This window comes from Polypterus senegalus, chromosome 6, assembly GCF_016835505.1.
Source record: "Polypterus senegalus isolate Bchr_013 chromosome 6, ASM1683550v1, whole genome shotgun sequence".
Classification (NCBI taxonomy): Eukaryota; Metazoa; Chordata; class Cladistia; order Polypteriformes; family Polypteridae; genus Polypterus; species Polypterus senegalus.
Window position 1 is genome coordinate 162,752,603 of NC_053159.1, and position 13,642 is coordinate 162,766,244.

The window sequence follows — 13,642 nt, forward strand, 5'->3', positions numbered from 1 at the left end:
TCACGTCCAGCTTTCATTTATGGATCTCTTCAGAGTGCATGGAAAAAATGGACGGATACAAAACTTACATCTATAGATTGATTGGGCGAATGTGCCGGAGAGCATTTACTGCTTCCAAATGACCACCAGATGTTTGTTTTACTGAACACCGGATCCGATCAGGCAGGGTGAATGATTTATAGAAGAGACCTGGGCGATGGAGGAAAACTTTGGCCAGCGGCTTTTAAGAAACTAGCTCCTTGGGAAACTTTACACTGTGGGCCAGCTTTGTCTTGTTAAATGTGTAAATACCGGAGGCGATCGTGGGCTTCCACACAGTTTTGCATAATCGGTAGCAAAGGTATAGTCAAAAGGGGGGCTAGGTTTTCTGAAGATTAAAGTGGGAAAAAAGTTTTGTAACGAGGGAAAACGCGCGCCTCTTACTGCGTGCTCTGCTGTTCAGAATACAAAACTCTGTTCGTTTCAGTTCGGCGGATTTCCCACACTGCGTAAAGTGCGTAACTCAACTCTCGGAGGCTCCCGAAATAGGCTGAGGGAAAAAAAAAATGTGCACATCCGTGCGTAGCCATGCCCAATGACCTCATGGTGCCAGTGTGCGAAGGAGGAGCTCGAGGAGCTGCGATTCTTCAGGGGGTTTCACGCGGAGAGGATAAACGGAGAGAAACTTTTCATCTGAGCGATTCATGAGTTTGCACAGGTATTTGCGTTTCTCTTACTCGCTTTGTGCGCCGTTTAAATGTGGACGCTTCCTCTGCCGTGTCCGCAATAGAGCTGCTTTCTTTTTGAACGGTTTCGAGTAAAACCGAGTCGCGAGGAATGGAGCTGAAACACTTGTGCTGCTGGAAAAAAGTCTTTCTCTGGGAATACGTTGAAACTTGTCTCTGCGTGGCAGCGAAAGGGCCACCGTTGCATTTGCCTCGGAAAATGACAGGCACTAAAATTGCAGTGAATCTGAAATTGCCGAACCAGATATTATTGCGGATATAATTATACGATCAGATTTTTTTGAAGGAATACATTTAAAAAATGTCGTGCTTCCCTTAGGTAGTCCTGTGTTTGCCATGATCTGACATGTTTATATGTGCATATAAAGTAATGGGTGTAACTTGCAGCTGGGCAGGGCAAGGACCCTGCTGTTAGGATGGGCTTGATCGGCTTTTACGAAGGCACTTCTTTTTTTTTCACGTTTGGTTCTTTGGTTATCCCGGAAAAATCCGAGGACGACGGGCAACTGCGAAGCATCTGTCAAAGAGTTGACAACAGATGTCTGTAGCAGTTTTGGCCCTTTTAGGCTTAAAAAAGACAGACAGACAATTATCTATCTATCTATCTATCTATCTATCTATCTATCTATCTATCTATCTATCTATCTATCTAATCAATCTCATGTCTGCCGATCCATCTAGCTATTAGATAGTATTTTCTATTTAATAGACTGGACAGATATGAAAAATTATCCAATAGTTTCTTTCATATCTTTCTATTCATCTGTGTATTATATATACTGTACCTTGCCTTTACTGTCTATATACCTATATATATATATATATATATGCCAGTAACTTCATACTCACCATTACAGAACATTGCATACTTTTTCCTTAATATTTGATACTGTAGGTAATAGGAATCTACTTTTTGCCTCAAAGTACTTATCATTGCGTCTATAAATCCCTGTTTACTTTCTCTTTAACACTGCTGTATGAATTTCATCCATCTGGAATGACCTGTTAGAGAACATGGTGGGACTGAATGTCTGTTTAGTTATTCCGTAAAAGTTGTGAGTGACTGCTGTTGATTTTGAATTCCTTGCTAGAGAACACTAGGGGACTTGCATCCTATAAGATAAGCAAATGATTTATAGTATTTGATGCCTTGCTTCTTACAACAAGGTAGCTGTTGCTATTAAAATGTGTTGGATGGTTCAGTACTTTTGTAACATCAGTGTGCAGTCTTTTTTGCTGTATGGCGCACAGTGTTGGAGGATAACTCAAAGACACGTGAGATCTCTTGATTTCTTCCAAAATGGATGTCTTAGAAGAATCTTTGGGATATTCCGGCCTGAAAAGATTTCAGATGGTGATCTCTACAAAATGCCTGAGTGTAACACTTGAGATCAAATGTTGCTGTCTGAGATGGTTAGGGCGTGTGGTGTGAGTGGCTCAACACCCTCGGATGGACTCCATTTGGAAGGAGGAAATAAAGACAACCAAAGACAACTGGGCGGAGAATGATAATATCAAAGGTGGATGAACCATACCTGTGGTGAGGCTCAACATGTTGCCATAGACTGGATCAGATGGAAACAAGTCATCTCAGCCTTATGTCCCAGAGGGGATGAAGAGGACTACTAGTAGTAGTAGTAGGAGTACTCCTATCACAGCTTTCACTTAGTCTAAGTCAATGAAAAAAATGTTCTCTTCAGGAAAATGAGTCCCCTCACAGTTATCAGACATGCCTTAACTTCATAAGAAAAAGTAAAACAGTGTACCTGACCATTGACTGGTATCCTGCACCATATCCTTCCAGGATAGAGTCCTCTTTGGTCAAAGAATGGACATTTTAATATAAGGAAATCACAGTTCTGCATTTTATCAAATCCATTTTCTAACAAACTGTTAGATGGAAAGTTTAAATAAAGGTGGCACAGTGGTTAGCACTGCTGTCTCCCGACTCCAGGAGATTGGGCTCATGTCTCAGTTTAGTCAGTCTGTAGGTGCTTGGCATGTTCTGCCAGTGTGTGTGGGGGGTTGGATTCTTCTTTACTGGGATGTCCCAAAGACATACTGGATGGGTGAATTTTCTGTTATGAGTGAATGTGCCCAGTGCAGGTCTAACCTCTGCCTGCCTTCTTGTTTATAGCAGGGCACACACTCATATTAGATTTGCTAAGTGATGCCAGTCAGTGTACGTAATACTCGTATCTTTGGGATTTTGGAGGACACTGGAGTGCCAGATTGTTAAGAGGCAGAGAGGGTGACTGCAGTGTGACTCAAACCTGTGGTCCTCAATATCTGTGCTAGCCACCTTTCAAATTGTATTTTTTTTTGTGCCTTAATACCTTGATTAAAACTCTTGGGAGATTCCCAAATATTTTACATAAACGAGGTTCTTGGGTTTTGTTTCCTTTGCTCAAGTAATGCACTTTTTTTTTTTTTGGCTGAGGGAAAGTACACTTCTGAGTGGAGTCTTGACCTCAAGAGGTTTACTAAAAAGTAGGAGAGAAACAAAGCAAATATTTTTCAAAAGTAAGTTAGATGCTGCCAAAAAGGAAGTGTAAAACGGTGCTTTGGAGCATGGGAAGCCTAATGCCGATCGTATCAGTAACCAATGTAAACGGGACGCATGCTTGAGATACTTTTTAAGTGGTGTTTTTAGAAATGTCAACCTGAAGTAACCAAACTTTGATGAAGTGACCTGCCTCTTTGTCAAGGAGCAGTATATATTCCACTGCGGACTTAGATCTGCTGTATTTGAAAAGGCAGGGCCTCTAGGGGCGGATATGTCATTCCAGACCAGACGCTCAAGTGTGTTGGTAGCACAGGAAGAACGACCTGCAAAGCTGTGTGTGTTTGATGTGTCAGTTTATTCTATAAGTGTGAACTCAACAGGTTTGCAGCATGAGGATGACAGAAAGGAGCCTTGTTTCCATGTGCAAACAGGTATCCAGACTGCTGTGCTGGCGCTCCTTTTGTGTCGTGCATATTGAAAGTTTCTTTTGAATACTCACATTGACTAATGGCAGATTCAGACTGCGGTGCCTTAGGGTGTTGCTATGAACATCAGCCTTGTTAGCAGGCTGTCGCTTTACAGTGTGGACCACACACACACTTACACATCTGGCCGTAAGTTATGGTTGTACAAAATTCATTTGTGTCTTTTTTTTTTTAAAAGTGGTAAGGTACTGTAAATGTTAGATGGCTAGAAGTGACGTCACACTGAAAAGCGCTATATGAATAAGACCACCTGTGCTGAACCAGACCGTATAAAAACCCATGGTTTACTTGGAGCTGCCTCAGTCTATCCCTGATGAAGGTTCAGTGAAGTCCGAAATGCAGGGCTGCTGGCTAAGCTCTCTTCTTTTTTTTTTCTTTTCATCAAAAGTTAGCTCAAAAGTAGTTAGTGCAAGGATTGTTTCTGGTAGCAGGTGGTTAGTAAGATCTTCTGGTAAAATTGTCTTCTTTGTTGGTTTTCAAGTTTCAAGGTATTGGCTTTATGCTCAGACTAAACTCCCATCTCTTCTTTACTTTACTTAAAAATGCACATTCCTTGTCTTCTTGTGCTATACCTAGTCTGGTGCCATGAAGATCAACAGAGATCGAAATGTATGTACAATACCTTATATATATATATATATATATATATATATATATATATATATATATATATATATATATATATATATATATATATATATATATATATAAGTATTCACCCCCTTGGATTCCCTAATTTTCAGATGTGCAATTTTCGTCATCTGGTGCTGTTAAAATCAGCAGGGGTCACAATACATTTATAGTGCCTCTAAAAAGTATTCACCCCCATGGAGGTTTTCACATTTTATTGTAACATGACTTTGAATCATTTGGCTTTTTTGACATTGATCAACTGAAAAAGACTCTTTGTTGTCAAAGTATAAACAGATCTGTGCAACGTGGTCTAAATTAATTACAAATGTGAAACACAAAGTAATTGACTGCATAAGTATTCACCACCTTCAAGTCCATGCTTAGTTGATGCACCTTTGGCAGCCAGGACATCCTTGAGTCTGTGTGCACAGGTCTCTGTCAGCTTCCCACATCTGGACTCTTTCTTTTTTTTGTCAGCCTTTTGAAGCTCTGTCAGGGGGGATTACGAGTGGACAGCCTTTTTCAGGTCCAGCCATTAATTCTCAATTGGATTGAAATCTGGACTTTTTACTCTTCCATTACAGAACATTCACATTGTTTTTTTTTTTTTTCTTAAAAGCCATATCTGTGTAGCTTTGGCTTTATGCTGGTGGTTGTTGTCTTGATGGAAAGTAAATTTAATCCTAAAACACATGTTTCTAGCAGACTGCATCAGGTTTTCCTTCAGGATTTCTCTCTGTTTTGTTGTCTCTATTCATTTTATGCTCTACCCTCAGAAGTGCAGATTTGCAACAGAGAAGCATCTACACTACCTAATGCTGCCACCAGCATGATGCATAGTGGAAATGGTGTATTTTCGATAATATGCAGTGTTCAAACATGGCATTTAGTCTCCCATTGTGCTTTCTGGCAAACTCTAACTGAGATTTCATGTGTATTTACAGTGGAACCTTGGTTCACGACCATAATTCATTCCAAAACTCTGGTTGTAAAGCGATTTGGTTGTGAACCGAAGCAATTTCCCTTATAGAATTGTATGTAAGGCGGCACGGTGGAGCAGTAGTAGCGCTGCTGCCTCGCAGTTAGGAGACCCGGGTTCGCTTCCGGGTCCTTCCTGTGTGGAGTTTGCATGTTCTCCCGTGTCTGCGTGGGTTTCCTCCGGCGCTCGGTTTCCTCCCACAATCCAAAGACATGCAGGTTAGGTGGATTGGCGATTCTAAATTGGCCCTAGTGTGTGCTTGGTGTGTGGGTGTGTTTGTGTGTGTCCTGCGGTGGATTGGCACCCTGCCCAGGATTGGTTCCTGCCTTGTGCCCTGTGTTGGCTGAGATTGGCTCCAGCAGACCCCCGTGACCCTGTATTTGGATTCAGCGGGTTAGAAAATGGATGGATGGAATTGTATGTAAATACAATTAATCCGTTCCAGACCGTACGAACTGTATGTAAATATATATTTTTTTAGTTTTCTGGCACAAATATAGTTCATTAAACCATAGAATGCACAGTGTAATAGTAAACTAAATGTAAAAACATTGAATAACACTGAGAAAACCTTGAACAACAGAGAAAACTAACACTGCAATAGTTCGCGCTATAGCGCTACGAACCATCCATCCATTTTCTAACCCACTGAATCCGAACACAGGGTCATGGGGGTCTGCTGGAGCCAATCCCAGCCAACACAGGGCACAAGGCAGGAAACAATCCTGGGCAGGGTGCCAACCCACCGCAGGACACACATAAACACACCCACACACCAAGCACACACTAGGGCCAATTTAGAATCGCCAATCCACCTAACCTGCATGTCTTTGGATTGTGGGAGGAAACCGAGCGCCGGAGAAACCCACGCAGACACGGGAGAACATGCAAACTCCACGCAGGGAGGTCCCGGGAAGCGAACCCGGGTCTCCTAACTGCGAGGCAGCAGCGCTACCACTGCACCACCGTGCCGCCCCAGCCAACACAGGGCACAAGGCAGGAACCAATCCCGGGCAGGGTGCCAACCCACCGCAGGACACACACAAACACACCCGGGCCAATTTAGGATCGCCAATTCACCTAACCTGCATGTCTTTGGACTGAGGGTGGAAACAGCGCTACGAACCGCTTGCTAAAAACACTTTTTTTTAATGAGTTTTAAGCACAGGGAAAAAAATGAACATTTGAAAAATCCGTAATTTAATAAACCACCAAGAAAAGTAACATAGCCACAATGCACGCTATGAACCGATCGCTGTAAACAGAACTGAAAACAAAAAAGCCTTTTCTACCTTATGCGTTTAGCCCTCCCTCTCTCTTTCACGAGCCTGGAACACCTGTGTGTGTGTCTCTCTCTAGCGTGCTCCTGTGTGTGTGTGTGTGTGTGTGTGTGTGTGTGTGTGTGCGTGTGTGCCTCTCTCTTGCGCACCTGTGTGTGTGTTGCTCTCTCTCTCTTGCTCACTTGCTCGCTGCACAGGAAATGAACAGGGAGAGACTGAACATGTACAAACCGAAAGGGAAACTGGCTTGTTCGTATACCGAGTGTGTGGCCACGAACCGAGGTAAAAGTTTGGCAAACTTTTTGGTCGTAAACCGATTTGTACGTGTACCGAGACGTTCGTGAACCGAGGTTCCACTGTATTTATTTTTTTTTTAACATTGGCTTTCTCTCACTACCTTCCCATAAAGCTGCAACTGGCACAACAAGACGTGTTGTCTGCTCAGTCTATCCAGTCTCATCCACTGTAGCTTGTATCTCCTTCAGTGTTCTCAAATATCTCTTGATGATCTCCCTCAATAGTCTTTTTCTTGCACAAACACGCACTTTTTATAGATGGCGTGCTCTATGCATATTTACATCCATCCATCCATCCATTTTCCAACAGCTGTGCCATATTCTTTGCATATCTTAATGATTACATCTTGCCTGAAGAAGGGGCCTGAGTTGCCTCGAAAGCTTGCATATTGTAATCTATTTAGTTAGCCAATAAAAGGTGTCATTTTGCTTGGCTTTTCTCTACATATCTTAATGATTAATTTACCTGAACTCCAAGGGATAATTCAATTACTTCGATATTTTCTTTTCTCCGTTCCCTGACTTGTGCTTTTCAATCCCCCTTTCATGGAGGTACTTGGAGTGTTTCTTTTGTCTTGATTGTGCATGCTTTTTTGCTGTTATTTATAAGTTAGATTGGTTTCATTTAAATATATGCCAAAGAGAGAGGAATACTTAATGTGAAAAACTGAAAAATAAAAGTGTTTGAACTGGTTGATAGAGAAGGAAATGTAACTCAGTGGCTACAACTGCCACCTAAAAGTACTTGAACCCTGGTTACATTTGTATCTGCAATGTAGTGAGAAGTCAAGCAAAATGATTCATTTTATTGGCTAACTAAAAGATTGCAGTATGCAAGCTTTCAAGGCAACTCATGCTTGCATATTGTAATCTTTTAAGTTAGCCAATAAAAGGTGTCATTTTGCTTGACTTCTCACTACATTCACAATAGCTAACATGGTACAAAACCCTAGTACTCTCTGCAAAGTAAAATTTGTTATCTGTGTTGGTTTCCTTTTGTTACAAAGTGTACAGTGTTTAGTGCTGCTGCATTCTGGGTTTGAATCCCATGCCTATGTGTGGAGTCATGTGTCTTTTCCATGTTTTCTGATTATTCACCCACATTCCCAAAATCGTGCAGGTCATGTTAACAAGGATGGATTTGTGCATGAGAGCTCTGTCTAGAGCTGGTTCCTGGCTTGCCTTCAACTCCGCAATCCTGGATTGGACTAAGTGGGTTCAGGAATGTTATGTAGATTTCCTGTGGGGATCTCCAGGTTTCCCCTTATGTTCCAAAGGATGACTATTAGCAGTAATGTTGGGTGAGAGTGCCCTGTGATTTGGTGACATGGTGGCACTGCTTCCACAGAGCTCAGTGGCATGTTTGATTCTTTGTATGGTGTCTATTCATGCTCGTTTATTTTCCTCCTTCATTGTACACGATACACTGATACTTACATAACAAAATGTCTTACTTCTGCTTTCCCATGAATAGAGTGCTGCTAGTTTAAGCAGTGTTGCACGCTTTTCAGTACAACCTGCATTGGATTCCTTTAAGTCAAATGTTTGGGTTTCGTTTTTCTTTTCCCAAAGGATGTCAGGAATGAAGATTTTTTTTTGTCATTTGTTTTTATATATTTTTACCATCTGTGTCAGTGATATCATCCTTGGCGCCAATCTGTGCTTCCATTGTTGTGATGCTATTTAATGGCTGCTCTTTGTTTTTTCAAAGTTTAAGACTCCCCAGTGCATTAAGGCTTCTTAATTGAGTTTCAAAAATATTTAAGTTTGGTTTAGTGGTTTTTGACTTCCTCTCTGCTTTTGGTATTGTTTAAATTGTTCTGTTATTGAAACTGACCCTGCCTGTCTCAACTAGTTTTCCACTTTTTATTTAAATCTAAGCAGTTCAAGTCAAGCAAATGTTCAGAAACGGTAGAGAGGTAAGCAGTGAATTGCCAGAGGTTAAAAGTAAAATTTAGGTTACCAAAAACTGATATTATTGTAATTTTCAGAGTTATGCACAAAAGTCTTTTTCAGGGAGCAAGAAATGGGATAACAACTTAAAGCTCTTCTACAACAATGTAAGTTAATTAAGCCTTCAAAGTTAATGCAACAATTCATGCAGGTGTCCTATCTTTTGCTGATTACCTACTTTACAAACCCTCAATCTCTAGAAAAGCAATGTTAGAACAACCTGTGTTGCTATACCCTCTGAGGCATTATTTGGACAATATTGTACTGTGTAAGGCCATCATAATGTGGAAAAAAGGCAATTAACTAAGGAAGACAGACAGACAGACCATTATAACCCGTACAAGTATAGGTCTATCCTTTCGAGAAATTGTAAGGAAAGGTGTCAGTGAGATGAGTTTCCTACTACATCAAAAGGAACTTGGGAACTGGAGGAAGCTCTGACAGGAACAGGTGTGGCAGACCCAAAGCCACAACAGAATTGGAAGACAAGTTTGTGAGAGTCAACAACTGCATGGTAAGTACCTCACAGGAGAACTGAAAAATTGTTTGCGGTCTAAATTTTATTTATATATATATATATATGAAGAACTTTTATTTTGGCTCTTGCAGAAACAGTGCTCAAGCTTTATTCAGTGTCCTTGTCTTTGTTACAACAACTTCAATTCTTGAGTTTAAAAGAACTCCTAGCTGTTTCTCAGGAAGACTCAAATGTTGAGTCAGAGGTACAGCAGGGATTGGGATTGGGTAGGGGAAAGTCTGTAGAGGACAACAGGTGATGAGATATTAGGAAAGAGATGACACTTTTCAGTTTAAGCAAAAGGAGATTAATAGGAGACGTGATTGAAGTGTTTAAAATTAAGAAGGGAATTATTACAGTGGATCGAGTCTGTTACTTTAAAATGAGTTTTGCCAGAACACGGGGACACGGTTGGAAACTTGTTAAGGGTAAATTTTGCACAAACATTAGAACATTTTTCTTTACACAGCGATCCATAGACACTTGGAATAAGCTACCAAGTACTGTGGTAAACAGTAGGACATCAGGGACCCTCAAAACTGACTTGATTTTGTTTTTGTAAGAATTAAGAGGGTTGGACTGGCAGCTTTGTCGTCAAGATTGTTCTAATGTTCCAACAAATGAGTGCTTTACACTGTATGGCAGCAGCTGAACCGACATTTAGTATTCTGAGGCTGTATTTGCTTTTGTATTACAATGTTAGTTAAAAGAGTGTATATATATATATACAGTATATATACAGTATATATAGTGAGATTTCCTATTGTGATAGAATTTTTCTATTAAATGTTGGTGAAATAAAAAAGAAATATTGCAGAAAGGAAATTCAATATTTAATGTATTACAAAAGAAGTACCGTATATACTCGGGGATAAGTTCTGCTGTGGATAAGTCGAGACTTGATTTCCATGTATAATTTCTGTTATTTTATAATGTCTATCATATAAGTCGAACGTGGAAAACTTAAGCTATTGGTCCAAAAGATTATGATATGCTAACGCCCACCTGAGAGAGTAACCATGGAGCACACTGCCTTTTATTTTCTATGTGGGTGTGGCAATGCGCTGTATCAGTGCATGCTCCTAACCTCTCTCTCTCTATTGTGACTACGTGACCACACAGTAACACCCAAACTATTCCGAAGCAATGTTTGCACTGATTTATGCTTTTTGTATCTCACACCCTCATACACCTTTATCGTAAGAGCATCCCTTATCTACAGTGGAGCATTCGATCAGAAGAAAATATGAAGCTGGTTTTAAATTAAATGTCGTTGAAGTAGCGAAAGAAATTGGTAACTGCACTGCTGCAACAAAATTCGTCGTGTCTGAGAAACTGATGCGACATTGGAGGAGGCAAGAAGATGTGACACTTAATTTTTTTTTTTACATTTTTGAACGGGTGTATAAGTCGGGGTCTGATTTTTATGATAGATTTTTCGGGTTTCAAGACCCGACTTATACGTGAGTATATACAGTAATAATAATAATATCATCTGATCTCACTTTCTGAAGCCACTTTTCCTGGTGAGGGCTGCAGTATAATAATAATAGTAATAATAATAAACGTAAAACTTGATTGGCAAAGTTTCCATACTCAGTCTTCATTTGAAATTTAGTAAGTTCAGGGCTGCGTCCCATTTGTAGATCTCTGTGGCTTGTAGCTGAAGTAGCTGTCACGCTGCCTTGACAGGGGGGCGCAGTGTTAGCACAGCTGCCTGTGTTCACATCTGGTGGCAGATGGGGGAAGGCAGAAGGTGTCTGCTGCTTGCTTGGAATCTGCATGTTGTTAGCCTTTCATCTCCCTTTCGGGATGCTGTCCTCAATTATATTCCATGTGGTACCCGGGTCTGTGAAGAAACTTGTGCTTTCTGAAGTGTTTTGATATAAATGTGCATTTTGGTACACCTGTATGGCATTTTCTTTCAGAGTCTTACTAGCTTTATTTTATTTTTCTCCTCATTAAACTCTTTTGACTATTGTGTCTTTGCATCCGTTCTTTTGAAATGTTTTTGATAAAGGGTTGCAAAAACTCCATTTTAATTAGCATTGTTGCTTTACGGTGCCAGGGTCTGGATTTAATGCTCTAGTCTTTCTTCATGTCCTCTTGTTTTTTTTTTTTCCTTTTTCCAAGCATGTTCACGTTAAGTTACTAGCAAGTCTGAATTGGCCTGATGTAAGTGCGTATAAATGTGTCATTGAATGTTGTGTTCAGTGGGTTGACGTTCTTTCTGTGGTTGGTTCTTGCATTGTGCCCACTACCTTGATAAGCTGTAGCCTTTCTGTACTGAAATGAAGGAGAATCTAAGAAGGCATAAACAGAAGGCTCAACTGATACAGTATGGCTGTCTACATATCTGTTCTGTCCCATTCAGGGTTACTCGTACCCACAGGGCTATTAGAATAGTCTTTGTCCCCGCTGCAACCCAGTATTGGTGAAAGCTAGCATAGAAGATGAGACCAGTATATTTTTGGCAAAAAAAACTGTTGATATAATTAGTGTTGTTTTTCTTTTCTTTTTGAAGAAAAAAAATAGTGGCAGGATCATCACAGTATGTGAATAAAATAAAAAAATCAGAAAAATGAACACTGTAGGAGGAGAATGGGCATTCTGGTCCGATTGGGGAATGCAGAGAAATGGGAGTCCCTCATGCAATAGATGGCAATGATCCTTATATGGTAACCCAGATGGGACACCTGGAGGTTTGCTTGGGAAATGGAATATGTGCAGTGCTTTTGGTGTCCCTGGGTATCATTAGAGGGTGCTGTCGAGGGGGGGTCCTCCCAACATTTTCAGTGGTCCGGCTGTGCTTCCTCAAGGATGCAGCGTGGCACTGAAAGAAATCCTGGGTACGAGAGTTACTGGGTTACCTGAGAGTTGAGATGCAGCGGGCAATACTCAGATGAGGTCATGAGGAGGAAGAATTGTTTGGTTATCTATCTATCTATTGTTTGATTTATTGTACTTATTGTGGTTGATTATTGGAAAGGTGATTGAAGAAGTCCAAGGAATGAATAAAAATCCTTTATTTTAATAATGTGTAGTGTATTGGTGTGTCTTGAGTTTTGGCAACAGTAAACTTGAAATTGCAGGTTGTTGACAACTGAATGACCAGATAAATCCTGCCAACTACACCAGTTGTGACCACAAGGGGGCAACAGTGAGCCACAAGCCCAAGACACAGCAGTTCAATGGAATGACTCCTGATCCTCTGCTTATCTTGCTCTGTCTGCTAAATGATACCAGCCAGACACAAAGTTATTTTTCCATCCCGCCAGCCAATCCGCGTGCTTCATTGCACTGGCTCCCCATCCAGGTAATGAAACATCCTCCGATCCAGCTAAAATTCCAATTTTCCTACTACAACACCTTTTTGGTCCCAATATCTCGCCTGGTAATTTGCAAGGTGGGATGGCTGCATGCTAACTGACCATAAAACACACATCGACCACTCTCTTCTCTGTGGCATTACTACCTCTTTGGCTTCAAAAAATCACCTTCACTCCCTTCCATACTCCGCATCTCGGAGGTGCCTGGTAGAGTGCGTTTGTTCACACCTCATCTTGGGCTTCTCCTATTTGGTCAAGGCATAGCTTGCAAAGAATGGGACAGTCTCTGTACTATGACCCCTGTTGGTTTCTGTTTCAACTGTATGACTGAGCTGTGGTCTGTGTTTAAAAGTGACGGCCTGCTGTCAAAGCAAAGTTCCCTTTCTCTGCATCTTTCTGAGTCATGGCAGTGCCTCATTCTATTGGTTGGTTGGGCCTTCCTACTCTGATTAAGGTGCATAGGGCAATACATCATCTTTTCCACTGTGTTCAGTCAGTTCATTAGCTTCCTCCCTGGTCATGCCCATCATTTCAAAATCCTTGTTGATGGTGGCTTGCCAGCTCATAGTTGGTCGACCACATCCCTTCTTCCTCCAAATGGTACTCAAGAAACAGACTGTAGGGGGATACTTTACTATACATGGCCCAACCATCTACGATTTTCCTGAATTATACTTCATTTAATATAACCTAATACATTAATCTAATTCAGAGTGGTTTCTATGGGGGTTATTTTCCAGTATTTTGTCTGTCTTCATCCATCCTCCCTGCATAACCCTTTTCTGGTTTGACAACCCATCACTGATTAAAAAGGTGCTGCAGTCTTGGAAGAACCAGTGTGAATGACTAGATACTTTGTTGATGAAGTCGTGTTTTAATTGGTTGCTGGACATGGCTATCTGATCCTTCCTTCTTAATCTTTACCACAACATTTACAAC

At 40.9% G+C, this 13,642-nt stretch overlaps 1 protein-coding gene across 3 annotated transcripts in view; it reads left to right on the plus strand.

The window, feature by feature from the left end:
- The first annotated feature begins 610 nt into the window (after positions 1 to 610).
- Positions 611 to 13,642, plus strand: part of LOC120531758 (protein TANC1-like) — a 539,293-nt gene continuing 526,261 nt past the window's right edge. For all 3 annotated transcript variants that reach the window (XM_039757454.1, XM_039757458.1, XM_039757456.1), the window contains exon 1: positions 611 to 697. The gene's annotated coding sequence lies outside the window, so the exon portion shown is untranslated. The remainder of the gene's footprint in view (positions 698 to 13,642) is intronic.